The sequence below is a fragment of the Lycorma delicatula genome, chromosome 9 (assembly GCF_047948215.1).
Source record: "Lycorma delicatula isolate Av1 chromosome 9, ASM4794821v1, whole genome shotgun sequence".
Lineage (NCBI taxonomy): Eukaryota > Metazoa > Arthropoda > Insecta > Hemiptera > Fulgoridae > Lycorma > Lycorma delicatula.
The window spans coordinates 27555138-27571736 of NC_134463.1; the positions used below are offsets into that span (position 1 = coordinate 27555138).

The following is a 16599-nucleotide window of genomic DNA, read 5'->3' on the forward strand; positions in this document are numbered from 1 at the left end:
TTCGGTCAGTCATTTACAAAATGGGTGATATCACGATTTTTTTTTTCATTTGGAGAGTTAACGTTGTTAATTTATGGTAATGTAAATAAAAATTAATTGGCTACTGTGCGTAAATACCGGGGAAATTATCCAGATCGTAAAACATTTGAGGGTTCGGAGAGGCAACAACGAGAACAAATATGCTTAAACTACAACGATTCGAGGCTGCTCGTGAACGTTTTGTGAAAAATGTCACGCTGAAGAAGCAATATTAAATGCGGTACCATTATCTTCTACCTCAAACATAAGAAGGTTGTCACATCGCTTTCTTGTTTCACAATCAAGTGTGTGACGAACGTTAAGGAAGCAACAATTGTATCTAATCCATACAAAACATGTACAAAAGTTATTACCACCTGACTTTGATAAACTGATGAAATTCTGTCTATAGTTATTTAGAAATTGTGAATATTATTCCGATTTCCTAAGTAATATTCTAATTACTGATGAATCCTGTTTTATAAGAAATGACAATGGTGTAAATTATCGAAACACTCACACTTGCGCAGAAGAAAATCCCCATGAGTCTTCTATAATTTATTTCCAACGCACTTTTTAGTCTAATGAGTGATGTCGTCTTCTTGATGGTAATCTCATAGCCTTTTTTTACCAGCTAGGTTCAATGGATAGCGGTATTTACATTTTTTGCAAACTTACCAGATGGAACTCTTGCAGATAGAATGCGGATGTGGGTTTTCAATGATAGTGCACCTGCTCACTGCTGTCGTGATGAGATACATCATTAAAATAACATATTTAGTAAGCAATGGATTGGTCGAAATGGATCAGAAAAATGGCCATATTTCTTCCGATCTCACGCCAGCGGACGTTTCTTTTGTGGTTTGATGAAATCGTTAACCTATACTGCTAGTAATGTCACACAAGAAGAATTGAAATATCGTATAATAGAAGCTATTAGGAATACTGATGCTCTTACACGCGCCCACCTAGCATAGATTGACCAAGCTGAAATATGCAATCAACAGAATAATGGCAACATTGAGCAACGTTTTTTCTTTTAACCTCCGGGACCGCCGTTACTTCAGAGGATGAGATGAATGACAACTAGGGTATGAAAATGCCATGTCTGACCGGGATTCAAACCCGGGATCTCCGGATGAAAGACCGAGACGCTACTACTCGCGCCTCAGAAGCCGGGAACATTGAGTAACTACCTTGAAGAAATGTTGCACATTTATTAAGTAACCATTTTAATATTTAATAATTTTTACAAAAAAAAAAAAAACAAATACTATGCGATTGTTTTATTTCAAATCTATTTTTTATTCATTTTTTAATTATTGATAAGTTTTCTTTTTGTTCTCATTTACATTACGTTGTTCAAACATTGATGAAAATTGTTCTGTTTAAAATCGTATTACTTTTCCGATCCAGTTTGTCTGTTTTGTTTTTAATTAAAGTTGAATTTCTGAAATATATGTTTAACTTCAATAGACGTTTTATCTATTACATTCTGAGAAAATTTTCAGAATTAAATTCTCTAGAAAGTTCACTACAAACCTTTATCTGTTAATTGGTAAATTAACAAACTTACTTTATCCCGAACCTAAAAAAGTGTATTTTCCGACAAAATGTTTTGTGTTTTACCCTGCTTTTCTTAAAAGTTAAGTGAAATACAGGTCTTGAACTTATTGAATTTCTTAGATCTAAAGTCATGAGGAATCACTAAATTTATCCCTTGATTTGTAGCCCAAGAATTTTAGTACGATTTAATTTCATAGAGGGAGCAGAAAGCATGGCTGAATGTTTCACGAGACGAAACTCGTTAACGAACCGTTTTCTGACGTATGTTTATATGAATGTTTATTTTCTTATTTTTTACTATAAAATCATCTCCCGAGAGATTGCTTTGCAATTTGGAACCATTCTGTACATATACATACTTTTTCCTAATTTAAGTATAAAGTAAAAGTGGTAAAACGTAGAATTGTACAAATTATGTTTAATAAATCAAATAATTTAAGAGAATATTAAATATGTAAAAAAGAGTTATTGTAAATGAATTATTGGAAATTAATGATAGCGGTAAAGATATAAAATCTTATATAAAACGGCTTTTATGAATATATAAATCAATGAAGAAACGGATAACAACCAGTTTATAACTATAAATAATTTATGGGAAGCAAATATTTTAGAAGAGGAAACAAACAAATATATTTTGGTATAATGTAATGATGATGAAGATATTAAGAGGAAATTATTGTCGTTTATAAATTTAACCAGCCTTACCCTATCTTACAACAGAAACCACTGATAAAAGCTGGATATCCGTGTTATTAGTATTATCATTATTATAACTTTCATAAAATGACTACGTTAATTCATACCTATATACATATGTATGTTCTCTGAGGTACATAAACCGCCACAGTGTTCGTTACAGTTTACTTTCCCTTATCATAATATTGAACATTAGTTTGTACCAGTTTGAAATAATTTATATTTTCAAAATTAATTAATAAATCCCCTAATGAAAGATTATGATTGAAATACGCTAATTTTTACAATTTTTTTTTTTTAATTTCAATAAGAAACAATATGATATTATCTATTTAATATTTTAAAACATTAAATTATGAAATAATAATTGGAAACTAATTTATTAATGTTATTTTATGTATAGTGTAAAACGTTAATCTGTTAACAAAATGAGATCATGTTTAGAGAGAATAATTTTTATTGACATCAAGTTAATTACATATCAAATTTACGTCCTAAAATATCCTGGTTTTGAACTCGGACGTCCATTTAAACAACCACAACCACAAACAAACAAACGCGCGCGTGCACACACACACACACCAAAAAAATACAAACAGAGAGAGAGTGAGAGAAACGGGTAAACAGACAGAAAGGTGGTCAGAAAATTGAACCGAATTGTTTTTATTCAACAGATATAACATGGGAGTTAATTTGATCCTACCTTATTGGTTCTACAAAATAAGAAAAATTCGTCTTAACAATATACAAAATTATTGTAGCAGGAATACATGTATTTATAATTGTTAAGTAATAAAAAAAAAAAAAAAATTGTTGTCAAAAGCGACTGCAGTAATGTTCGTGTAAAATTGGCAACGTTCAGAATTATTCAAAGTAATAATATACACAATAAGCATTAAATCCCTTTGACAAAAGGGGTAAACCTATCACCCACAGTTATAAAAATCATTTGTATTCCGATGGGTTTAATATTATGATGATGTATTCAGTAAATTCAGTACTAGATGGGCATTTCCATTATTAATCAATCATCATTAGACTGAAGAAAAAGTATATATAAAAAAATAAGTAAATATATTTATTAAAAACACAATATAAAGTCAAAACACTAATTGTCATATAAATAAATTGATTTTAAAAATATCCAAATTGTTGAAACCTGATATATTACCCAACAAAATCTAATACAGTTTAGACTTATATAAATATATTTCTTATTTAAGCAAAATTTACGCGTTATATTGGGATTGCCTATAACAAGATTTGTAATATTTTTTTACTCATTTTCTAAAACATTTTTAAAAATACTCGTTTTATAAAATTTCTTAATTACATTAATTTTTCAGTAATTTTTATCTCATTTCTTCTTTTTTCACCCCTTTATTTATTTATTTATGTTTTTTTATTATTATCTGATATACAACTTACTACTCTCAGTACCTATTGATGATTATTTAACAATTGAAATTACCGTCTAATTGTAGGTATCAAGTGAAATTTTTTTAAACGGTGTTTGAGCGTAATCATTTTTTTTCATCATTTGCTTGTAGTCGTATCAACAAGAAAAATCATTAGCGACTTAAATAGAAATAAGTGTCTATAATTAGGCAATAAACACCAAACATTGGATAAAAAATATCGAGAAAGGAACACAGAGAACCGCAACAGTATTTTGACTCATTTCTTTCGGTTGAGTATACCCTTCACACTTTTTTTTACTTTTCTAGCCTCCGGGACCACCGTTAGGTATTGCTTCATAGGATGAGACGAATGACAATTTTTGAAGCGAGTGAGAATCCCATGCCTGACCGGGACTCGGATCCGGGACCTCCGGATGAAAGACCGACACGCTACCACTCGCGCCACGGAGGCCGGAAAAAACCCTTCACACCTGAATCAGGTTTAAATTACGCTGAATAATCCCGAACATTGGGAAATCTAGGAGTAAGTGGTTTACAGACCAGTTTACATTGCACGACTCGCAGTTCTGCTGAGGAGGACCAATAAAAGGACGTATAATAAAACTAAGATTTCTTTTTGTTTGGGGTAAACGTCTTTCGAAGATTTTCTCCCCGGTTCTATTTAAGACCATTGGAGGACCCAGCAGCTAAACATAATTTCAATGAGTACGTAGTTTGACACGAACTGCATTCGTGAAGTCGTTCTCATGCGTCAACTCCTATCGGTGGTAATTTATTGCCGCTCTCTTGATAGCCTCATCAACTCGTTCGTTCACGATGCCTCAATGACTCGGAAGTCATACGAATACCACTCCCTTGTTTACTCTTTAGAGAGTATCACAGACAATTTGAATGATGGGTTTAGATCTGCATTACAAGTTCTTAATTACACCTCTAGAGTCAGTTATTATCAGAAAACTTCCGTTTCTTAATCCTCAATAACTTTCAAGGTTATATATTATCTCGTTATCAGGTAATATTGAATAGCCACACCCATCGGTAGAGATAATCTGTGTATGAAACGATTGTACGTCTTAGAAATCTTGTTAAATCGGTCCCTAGCAGTCCAACAATATGAGTGCGTCTTCCATACGGTAAATATTTTATCCTGAAAGGTGCGCAGCCAAGGAGCGCCGCATCCCGTTCCCGTTTTTTGAGAAGCCTCAAAACAAACAAGCCTATTCCTGGAGATTATGAAGCAGTTTGAGGTGGAAATGGTGGGATACGGACTTCTTCTCCATAAATTGAGAGCAGGCCTGCCTTGAGCAGATCGAGAGACGGGGCCTGCTGACCGCGTATTTAATAACTTGGTATTTACTTCTGTAACATAATGGGAATTTATTGGATTCTGTTAATATACTTAGTGGCAAATTTCCCTACGGATATTAGAACGCAAGCATTGTGCAAGGCGTCTAGTAAGCTCTTAACCTTTTTTCTCGCAGATCCTACAGGATAGACTGTATTCCAACTTCAACAAAACGATAATCTTATATGTGTTTGTCAGAATGATGCGTTTGTCAACATCCCAGTAGCAGGATGATTGAGTTTAACGACGTTAATCCTCCTTAGACTTTTAGCCTTAGTGTACTTAATATGGCTCGACTATGTAAGTTTTTTTATCAAAAGTCACACCTATGAGTTTAATCTCTTCTTCACCTAAGTATAGTTTGACCATGCTCTTATATCTGTCTAGGGAAAACGATAAATCTTGACTTAGTTACTGACAAGCGTAATCTTATTTTTCAATTTTTTTCAATAATTTTTGGTATAGTGTTTTTATTTTTTGATACGAAAATATTCACAATAAAACTAGTAAAAAAAAACTTGTAGAATCAATTTATGGAAAGATATGAAGAGAAAATATTAAGAACTTTCAGATTAAGACTCGAAATTAGATTAATGGATATGCTCCTGTCAAGAAAATAAGCTTTTTAATCCACTACCTGTGGAATCAGGATACGTCAATAGATTTATTATTTATTCAATAAACTACACAATAAATATAGATACATCACGACGATTGTAAAACTTCGTACGTTTACATCAATTTCTTCGCATCATTTTTTTATTCAGAAATATTTAATTTGTTGTAAATATTTAATAATATCTATTCATTTTATGTAAGGTAAATATCATATATTTTACAATACGTGCATATATATAAAATATTTTAAGAATACAATTATTATATTATAAATTTATTGGATTTATAATATAAAATTATGAAAAATTTTTTCTATCAAACCTAAAAATTCAAATACCGATTCAGTTTTTAGGTATCCAATTATAATTTACAATTAAAATATCGATGTAATAATTAACAATATTAATAACGATAGATAAAACAAACCAACTGGTGTAGAACTCATTTTATTTTTATCTCTCTCAATAAAACAAAAACTAAGTAGCAGACAGGTTAAACGTAATCAATCTTTTTTTATACACATAAATTCTTTTGAAATATTCACTTTGGAATTTAAATAATATCCAAACATTTTCTTTTCTATCCTGTCTTTTTCTGTTAAAAAAAAAAATATATATATATATATATATATATATATGTATATACATTGCGTGTGTGCATGGGTGTTTGTGTATATATGTATTACTCAGAGTAACAGGAACAAGAGTGCTTTCACAAGCAGAACTGAGCACCAGCTGTTACTATTCTCCCCACTGTATCTGCTTTCTGCTTTGTATCAGTTTGTTCACCACTCCATATTTGAATATGGAAATTCCATCTTTTAAAGCAAATAATCTCACTTATATTTTCAGTATTAAAGTTACACATTATAACAAACAACGATTTATACATAAAATAATTCAATTTTCTTCCTACTGAATTTCTGAATGTAATCTTGTTTTATTATTAAGTTAATAATACTTTTATAAATTAACTAAGTTTATTAAAAAACTTTTATTTTATATTATAAATAATCTGGATTGAAATAGTAAATTGTTAAATAACCAATAGTAAATATTAAATAACCATAATTACATAAATTATGGTTATTTAACACATCTGAAACAAACGGTTGATTTAAGATTAATATTTTCTTCTTTATAATATCGATTTAATTAAATTAACATTTTTAAAAATTTATTTTTATCGAAAAACCAAGAATTAGAATTTAGTAATAATTGGATAACTTAATGGCGTAGCTTAAAATAGGTAATAAAAATGCGATAATTCCACATAATATTCCAATATATTAAGTATTTAAGCATGCTAACGTTAGATTGACTAATTGTACGGTTCAAAAGTCTACAGAAAATACTGTTCATGAAAGCATAATTTTAAATTTATTTTTTAAGAAAATATTTTATGGAAAGAAAATAATGATTTAGAAGAAATACTGAATGTAACGGATTCATTCATAAAACAAATTGGAAAAAATATAATAAATGTGTCTGAAAGAAAAATAATTAAAAACATGATAAAATAACATGGTAAAATATTTTTTTTAAAGTGATTTTGTTATTATACGGATTAAGGAGTAAAATTACTACAGATGAGTACGGCCTAACTGAGAATAATGTAATAATGACAAAATTATGTTATTTGTAAAGTGACCTTTAGATAACATGCTGAATAATTCCAGATATGTGAGTTTCCATTCAATGATCGCCAACTTAAGATAAGCGAACTTGCTGATATTACCAATATTTCAATAGGAAATACTGGATGTTTACTGGATGTTTTGAGTAGAAAAAGATACCAAAAAGAAGTTTTGAGTAGAAAAAGATATGAGTTCGTTGGATACCAAGTTTATTAACTGTCGATCAAAAATAAATTCGACTGACAATCTTAAAGGTATTTAGACTTATTGAAACGCAATTCCTCTGATTTTGTTTGACCTTTTATAAAATAAAAGGCAGATGAAATATGGATTCACCATTACTAATGAAACCAAGTAATGGGTTGAAGAGAACGAGTGCGCCAAAGAAAACGAAACCGTACAATATGCAGGAAAAGTTATGCCTGGGGTTTTTTGAGATTCTCACAACTATCTCCTTTTCCGAAATCTGAAAAAAAAAATGGTTTGCTGGGCGAAAATTCATTTCAAATGACGGAATCAAAGCTGGGACAACCGCTTATTTTGCAGAACTCGACAAATCACATTATAATGATTGTACTAAAAAGTTGGAAAATGGTTTAAATGTATCATATTGAAAGATGCCTACGTTGAAAAATAAGAAAATTATAAATGAAATTATTATTAAATATACTAATGTAATATAATGATCGGTGCCCCAAACTTTTATTATTCGTGATAATATAAAGGATTTTTGTTAATAAATCCACTTAATATGCATTATTGTAATTAAATGTAGCTGAAAATGTAATAAATAAATATTCACATAAAGATGAATTTCGCACCATTAATAGAAAACCGATTTATAGATCATCATTATCAATATAAAATGTTATTAGAATTTATTATAATAAGCGTTTATTCTTAATTTAATATGAAAGTGAAATTATTTTTCATTTTTAGTGCATCTTTAAGTATATTTCCATTAGAAAATTTTTTCAAACAATTTATACTTTAATTCAATATTTTCCAAATAGTGACATTTCAGTACTTTTTTGTAATATTTTCTTTAGCTAAATAAATATAAAATTAAAAATAACAGCATATTTTTATTTCTTTTTTCTGTTTTTTACGTTTTGAAGTTATACTTTTTTGGGGCGTTAGGAGAAACTGATCAGAGTGTATTTTCAGCAAGTTAAATTACATTTTTTAATGAAAGAAAATAGCACATATCAGATAAATTCTTGATTTTGCATAAATAATTTTAAATTTACAAAAAACAACATTTTTGATAAAATACACTATTACCAAATAAAAATAATTGCATCATATTTTTCATATCATAAACCGCTGATAACCCTCAGACCTATTCAATTGTCATCCGAAGAATTAATGGAACTAAACTAATCGAAATATATTCGATAAATGTTGTTCTATATGACAACGAATACTTTTTAAACTGTATAAAATAAATATTATTTAATTTAATTTAAGTGTTATTCATGGTATTTAATGACATCCATCGATCATTTGACTAAAGTTCAAATTGGTTTGAATGCGTAAAAAAATTCTTATTTATTCACCCCAATGAAGTATAACTTCTTACGTGAAGTATCTGATAAGATACATTAGTCTCAATAGTGTAAAAAAATTATTGTCGCAATTAGACAATTTATTATTATGAAACTTCTCGGACACAATCTAAAGGAAATGTGTTAATTTATCACTTTTAAACATATTGTATAAATGGTTACGTAACTCTACTCAACCGTATACAACTGTAGATGAATTTCTTCTGAAATAATTAATGTAGCAAAATGAATGATAACGTCTTCCAGCAAAATTAATAACCGACTCAAACATATTAATGCCAAAATTAAATTTACTGCTCTTAGATTTTATTTTTGCTCTTAGCTTAACTGTCACTAGCTGACAACTGTCAACTAGTATCAGTGATTACTGATACTGTTATAGGCTATTCATTTTCTTGAGTAGCAGAAAGCACAGCTGACTGGCAATCTGCATCGAAGACTTTCGTACGCATAGGCGGTTATTTGAGTGTCCTATTTCTATGAAAATAGATGTTTTTATGGCATTTTTTTGTTATCACAATGCATTGTCATCGACAAGAAGCATCTGTGCCAAGTTTTACCCTTACATCTCATCTGGAAAAGATAAAATATTGCTGATGAAATTCTAATCATCCCGCCGTGCAACACAGTGCACAAAGCAAGTTAAATAAAATCTTATAAAATTTCTGAACAATTTTGTTTTTTTTTTGCAGGCCGAGAACTTTTCGAACGACCGTCGTAAAATGAATTAGAGACGGGACAAATTACAATCAGACTCTTGTAAATAAAGACTGGTAATCATGAAGGAAAAGATAAACCATGGTTAACATAAACCAAACCTCCTTTCATAAGGAGGTCCCGTGTTCGAATCCCGGTCAGGCATGGTATTTTCACTCGCTACAAAAATTGTCATTCATCTCATTCTCTGAAGCAGTACCTAACGGTGGTCCCGGAGGTTAAAAAAAAACAAACATCGACTATGAAATCAAGAAAGGCAAAGATACTAGACTTTTGAAATATGTTAATATAGAAGAAATTTGTAAACTATACGTGCTGAGAGATTTAAAAATGAAAATCAATTCAAATAAAATAATCACATGGATTCTGTTTTATTATACAATGTTTTACTGCGTTGTTGCTTAAAATTTATTTTTATTATATTTATTATATTAAATCATAATCGCTGTGTATAAAATCGTTTATTGTACAACTGGGATGCATGAATAGCTAATGTAATACAAAATGAATGTATATTAATTCTGCTACACGATTCAGTTAATTCATTTTTATCCATAAATGGGAATAAAATTAATTTTAATTTTAAAAGAAGTAGAATAAACAGATAAAAAAATGTTTATTTCCAAATAAAACAATATTACATAATAATTAAAACAGATTTTACAATATTTACTAGAGATTTTATTTATATTATTACTATTAAATAAACAAAAACAATGATTATACGTATTTGACTGACGACGAATAAGCCTTCAGTTATATATATTCTTAAAGGTTTTCTCGTTCACGCTGCGACTTAGTGTTTTAAAACTATAATTGTTAACAAAACGTTTTGTATTCCAGTAGCAATATATAATTTGAACACATCGTGTTGGTCTAGTGGTGAACGCGTCTTCCCAAACCAGCTGATTTGGAAGTCTAGAGTTGCAGCATTCAAGTCTTAGTAAAATCAGTTAATTATATACGGGCTTGATTACTAGATTGTGGATACGATGTTCTTTGGTGGTTGGGTTTCAATTAAACATATCAGTAATTGTCAAACTGAGAATGCACAAGACTACACTTCATTTACACTCATTCATCCTCTGAAAGTAATACCTGAATAGTAATTCCCGGAGGCTAAGCAGGAAAAATAAAGGACAAGTAGCAATATATCTTGTAAGAAGAGATTGGAGGAGAAATTGATCCTATGAAGATCTATCAAAGGCCGTTAAAATTCACTGTACTCATGCATCCAAATAACAGTTGTAATTAAAGGACAATTCTAGGTTATTCTCATCCTTAGATAATGATCGTAAAACGAGGCAAGGATAAAGCTTTACCTTATTCGGATTTTCAGATATTAATGTTAGTTAACTGAATGACTAAACTATGACATTAATCCTAGATTTCCATCAGAATATTAAGCTGATCTTTGACGAGATGAAATTGAAATCATTTTGAAAAAAAGGCTTTTAGTTATACCAAGAAACATGTTTATGAATCTGACGTCTGATCGGCAGGAAATTATCATAACATTTAAAGAAGAAGTGAAACAGAAATTCAGAGCGAATACTTAAGTATTCCAATATTACTTCGAGACTTATCAGTACTGTTAAGCCGAAATTTATTGCTACAGATAACTGGATGGTGAATTACTTTAAAAGAAATCTGTATATAATCTTCAAGATATTGATGCTAATAAAAAATACCAATAAATTGCAAAAACTTGAACCCTGATGATTACCAGGGGTCAGCAATTTCCTTCTTATATAATATTATTTTATTTTTAATAGAAAAAATTATATATTCACTTTTATTTTTTATTCAACTTCATTTTTTAATATTAAAATAATCGATTTTATTAATCTAAGAATAATTTTATTAAATTAAATATTCCATTTCTATATTACAATTAATTTTACAACTATATTAGTGTCAATTTTGCTAATCTTATTTTTTTGGTATAAAATTTTAATAATATATTTTAAGGTAAACTGTATTAGTATAATTTCTGTAATGTATTGTAACAAAGAAATATAAATAAATTATTTCACTGAACATCACGAAGTTATGACTGTAAATTAAATTGTTTCATCGAAATATTAATCCATTATCTCTGTGTGAAATTTATTGATTTAAGAAAAAAAGGTACCCATTAAAAAACATAAGTATTAAATACGAAGATAATCATGTAAATTACAAAAATAATCTTTTTTGTCCGTTTTTAGGTATTTAAAATTAGTACCTGTTAGGAAACCAAAAGTAAATTTGAGTCATGATAATCACATGAAGAGAGATCCCCATAGAAACCGCTCTTAAAGTACACAAAGATTTAATACTTCATATATAAGAAAAGCACTGGAGCAAAAGGTCTAAGTAAAATTCAACAGTTAACATAACAATATAAATAAATTACAATTCACAGGAAGAGAAAAAAGAATATATAAAAACAGATGTCATCAATACTAATAAATTATGAAAATAATACATAAAAATACATAAAATAATTATTCGGAGGTAAATAAAAATATAACCACAACTGTAAAAAAAAATATAGAGGAAGAAAAGTGTAAAACATTAATTGTAAAATTCAAATATTGCTGTTATACTCGTACGTTGACTAGTATGGCTTGATATTATATTTGTAGATTATTTTTATTAAAAATAATAAAAAAACTGCAACAGCGTTGTTAAAAATTCCTTACATGTATATAGATAGAACTGATTAAAATAAAAATTTTCTTCATTAATAAAATTTTTCCTACTGTTATCTCTTAGTTAAGGGATAAAAAATGAAAGAACTATCTTACCTTGACTCGGATGGCTTATATAAAAAGATAACAATAGATGAGATCTTAAATGAAATTATAACATTTACCTTTAAAAAAAAAAAAAATATTAATAAATAGGACGTATTTTATAACCTCCTAGATAAAAACTATACAAGCTTTAATCAGTAAAAGTGTTTAAGATTAAAACACTGTTAAGCTGCAGTTATTAGCAGTGAAGTATATTTTTAAAAACAGTCATTCTTACCAATCTATTTTATAAAATCATAAGTCATAGCCTACGAGTCAAAATTCGAACGAGCCAAATACACTGTAATACTTGCTGTGGTTGCTGACCTTATCGCAATTTCTGCTAAACTACAAGGTGCGTTGAATCTAATTAACGAATGGCTAGATGGAAGATAAAGGTTAATCCATCTAAGCCTACGCATGTTACATTTGTGATGAGGAGGGGTAATTGCCCGTGTGTTCAACTTAATTGCGTTTTCATGACGCATACTAACAACGTGCGATACCTAGGACTGCATCTAAATCGCCGTCAGTCGTGGAGGAATCATGTAAGGAAGAAAAGGTTTAACATTAAATTCAGGGAGATGTACTGGTTGCTAGATATGGGATCACAACTGTCATTACCTGATAAATAATTGCTGTAAATCAGCGGTCCTGAAAACGATTTTAACCTAGGGATCCAAATTTGGGGTACAAAAACCAAGAATAACATCGAAGTCATACAGCGATTTCAGACCAGACTATTGAGAAATATAAAAAAAGGCCTGGTTTGCAACAAAAACACTAAAATAGACGATTATCTGGGATTGCCAACCGTTCTAGCGGAGATACAGCGACTTAATACAAAATGATACTGAACAAACATGTGAATTGGCTTGAGGTTCCTGGATAACAGTGGGGAAGTTAGGCGTCTAAAGCAATTGCATATAGTAGATCTGTAAGTTTTCCGAGATTTTAGATGTATCAGTTACCCTAGGGCACTGTTAATGGTCAAAATTCTTCATTTCGTTTCGCTGCTAACTTTTATTGGTTCTTTGATTTGTTTCATTATTTATTTTCGTGGTTGATAAGACTATTTTTTGGTATATTTTCTTGGCTTTAAGTTCTGAATTTTGGATATTTTGAACAATGTATGTATGTACTTATTTATGTTTAATATACATTTATGTTTAATGTATAAGATATGCGTAAATATATATACTTATACCATTCTTTGAGGAATTTCACTCTCTTTGCATGTCAATTTTTTTTTGTGGTATTCAAATTTACTTATAGTTTCGATAAATTGGAAACGATTGTAGATTAAATAATGTGGCAAAAAAAATACCTAAATATAATTTTTTTTTCCAAAAAATCTAAGAGAATAAATTCCAAACACATATTTATATATTAACAATTATCATAAAAAATGTAAGCATTTATGTAAAAACTCAATACATACATAAACGGATATATATATTTTTGGAGTTTTGAAAAATATAAAATTTCGGAGGTAAATTTTTTTGATCATTAATAATTTCCTTTTATTTTGCTAATGTTGATAACTGACTGAATATAAAAACTAAGAAATTCGAGGGTGATCTTATTTTATAAAATCAATTTACTATAAAGGTATTTAATTTAAATTACTAACATCATCCTTAATGTTAGTAAAAAAAAATTACTAACAATATTCTTAAAGAAAAAAATCAAATGTGGACACCACGTAACTTCCTTGTATGCCTACTAAACTACATATACACATTTTTTTAACAGGTTATAATAATTATTAATAAATCGATATATTTAAATTTAAAAAAATTAAAAATCTCTTTCGGCATGACGGAAGGCAGAGGTAGATTTAACCGGTGCTAAGTAGGAGATATAGAAGATTTCCATCTTAAAGTTAAGAAAAACTTCAAATTTATTCAATACGATAATGGCTGCGATAATGTGACAGTACAATAATGTGAAAAAAGGTTTCACAAGTTTAACATATGATAAGCCCCATCTTAGAATTCCGGCAATATTTTGGTCATCCCTTGCCGTAAGGGTTGGTCATATCAAAAATTGTTTTTGACAAAAGTTTTAGGTAATATTTAGACGACTAACGATCACTTTAAAGCGATCGATACTCTGCCTATTAAGGAAGGTATGATTTTTTTATTTTTGAAACTACATTTTTCCACCCTCTGGGCCAATAGTTGGTGATATCAAAAACTGTTACTTAGATCCGTTTTAGGCTCTTATCCAAAGAATAGCAGGAACTTTACATGAGTTCAATATTTTACTTAATAAGAATGTTATAGCGCGATATTTTGTTCTTTCGAAAAAGCCCCACCACCATTCACATCCCCATGGTTCGATTTTGGCCGTTACCGAACAAACCCGAGATTTTGGGACGGGTTATTTTTACGGAATAATTTAAAAATGATTGGCGCAAAATTACGGCAGTTATCGTGTCAACAAGAAAGTGAAATATATATATATATATATTGTCGCCGAACAGCTTCGACGGCACGTAATTCATAACCTTGCGGTGGCCCTGAAATGGGTCGTTTTTTAGCGTTAGCTCTGAGAAGAGCTCAGCGGCAGTTGGATCCCCACTACAGCATGGCAGTGGTGGCCCCCAGAGCCCCGCATGTCGGGTCGTCCTTTGCCGACGCGGCCGAGGTGGTTCTCCCCGAGCGTTCCCACGCTGGGCCGGCTCCTTCTGCTGAGTCCGCCGCGGCCAGGGCGATTGAAGCCCGGCGAGCTGGTGCTGGAGCGGGAAGGTAGCGTCCGCGTCCAGCGGCTCCCTCGGCTCCGCCGGGAAGTCCCACGTTGAGCCGGCCTGGGAACTTCTTCCATCTTCTTCTTTTCCAGGTGGTGATCGACGATGAATTGCCAATTCACTCTCGTGCACACTATTTTATAGGAGCCTGGGAGTGGTGGGGCTGCAGCGCCACTATGGTGGGAGAAGTGCGCGGTCGGAGTGATGCTTGTATTTGCTACCGTTCTCGACCGCCGAAATTAAATTAGGCACATATGTAGTAACAATATAAATATATGTATACATAAACGTTTGATCTGACGGTGGTTTTGTGGTTTGAGGGACGAAAAACGCAAAGATATGTTGAAATTTTTCGGAAGTAGAATCATGGTACCTAATACAATAGGCATCTTTCTTATGAAATCTACCCAAAAGGAAATGAAGACAGAATTCGAACCGATGCTATCTGCATTCCCCTTGTACGATCCAAGTATTTCATTAATTAAACTTTTAGTTGGCTATAACTCTGGAATCTATGAAAATAAGTACCACTTATGATATATTTTTGAAAGGCTCTCAATGAGGATTGATTTCTGCTGTTAAGAAAAAGTCCAAAATCAAAACTTTTTTGGATTTTGTGCTTTTTTGGACACTTTTGGTCCTGTCGATTGCAATCAAAAGGAAAGGTACACAACTAGATGTTACAATAGTCCTAAATCCAAAATTTCAACATCCTACGTCTAATTTTATTTTTAGTTATGCGAGATGTATATGTATGTACAGTCGCACGTCGAAACTAGTCAAATTATTCAGAGATGATCAAAATGGATTTTTCTATTGAAATCTGAAAACCAAAATTTTTCGCGATCACAATACTTCCTTTACTTCATACAAGGAAATAAAAATTGAAGAAAATCTAAGGAAAAAGTATCATTTTTTTTAAATTATTTTTTTACCTTATCTTGTATTATCGTTCCAGTGAAACGAGCAAAACGTTTCGAAGAAGTAAAATATCTCTTTATTAATTAAATAATAATTAACTTCATTTATTGTTATAGTTCTTAACCAAATTAGGCGATTTTATGACCAAATGTCTTCCATTCATAAGCCATTTTTCAAAGAAAAATATTTATTTTAAATAATAATGGTTATTTTTTAATTTTTTAATTAAAAATCATACAATTTTGTTTTGTTAAAAAAAAATAAAACCGATTTACATAGCTCTGAAAAAATTGATAAGGCAATAAAATAAAATCACTTTATATATTTTGTTATTATTATGAAATCAATTATTAAGCTTGAAACTCATCGGGGAATAATATAGCTTTCTAAATATGTAACAACCGGAAAAATAAACATAAATGACAATAAACATAAAAAACAGTAAATAAACTTATACTTAGTGTATTCGTTATAATAATAATTATTATAATTATTTAAATTTTTATATAAGCAAAGGAATAAAAATTTAAGCGTTTATTTTAAATTAATTTGCATGTT

General features: G+C 30.0%; 1 protein-coding gene across 1 annotated transcript in view; it reads right to left on the minus strand.

Moving 5' to 3' along the window:
- Nucleotides 1-16599, minus strand: part of LOC142330059 (uncharacterized) — a 622505-nt gene that overhangs the window by 388490 nt on the left and 217416 nt on the right. The gene's annotated exons all lie outside the window — the stretch shown is intronic.